General features: G+C 38.6%; 1 protein-coding gene across 1 annotated transcript in view; it reads right to left on the bottom strand.

Annotated features, from left to right (window-relative positions):
- Rnf213 (ring finger protein 213) overlaps positions 1 to 378 on the bottom strand; it is a 110,078-nt gene that overhangs the window by 46,128 nt on the left and 63,572 nt on the right.

Below are 378 nucleotides of genomic sequence, written 5' to 3'. Positions count from 1 at the left end.
ATCATCAATATGTACAGACCTCCATAGCCCTGTGAAGAACAAAGTCACTGGAATCTTCTACAATTTAGTTGTTTTCTTCATGCCACTTATTAAAAAAAAATATACCATCAACCTGGCTTTTTATGTTAATTTATTTATATTCATTATTATTTTGTGTATGTGTGTATATGTATTTGTATGCGTGCATACATGTGCCAGAATAGCACTTGTGTGGATTCAGAAGGTAGCCTGTGATCACTGGTTCTCTCCTTGTATCAGGTAGAGGCTGGGGAATCAAACTCAGATGGTCAGGTTCCGAAGCAAGGCCCTTTACCTGCTCAGCCATCTACATGTATAATGTTCACCACATGTGTTCCTGTGTCCTTGTAGGTCAGAAGA

The sequence above is a fragment of the Mastomys coucha genome, unplaced genomic scaffold, assembly GCF_008632895.1.
Source record: "Mastomys coucha isolate ucsf_1 unplaced genomic scaffold, UCSF_Mcou_1 pScaffold5, whole genome shotgun sequence".
NCBI classification, from domain to species: domain Eukaryota; kingdom Metazoa; phylum Chordata; class Mammalia; order Rodentia; family Muridae; genus Mastomys; species Mastomys coucha.
The sequence above is the reverse complement of the archived record's forward strand: the minus strand, read 5'-3'. Positions and strand labels throughout refer to the sequence as shown.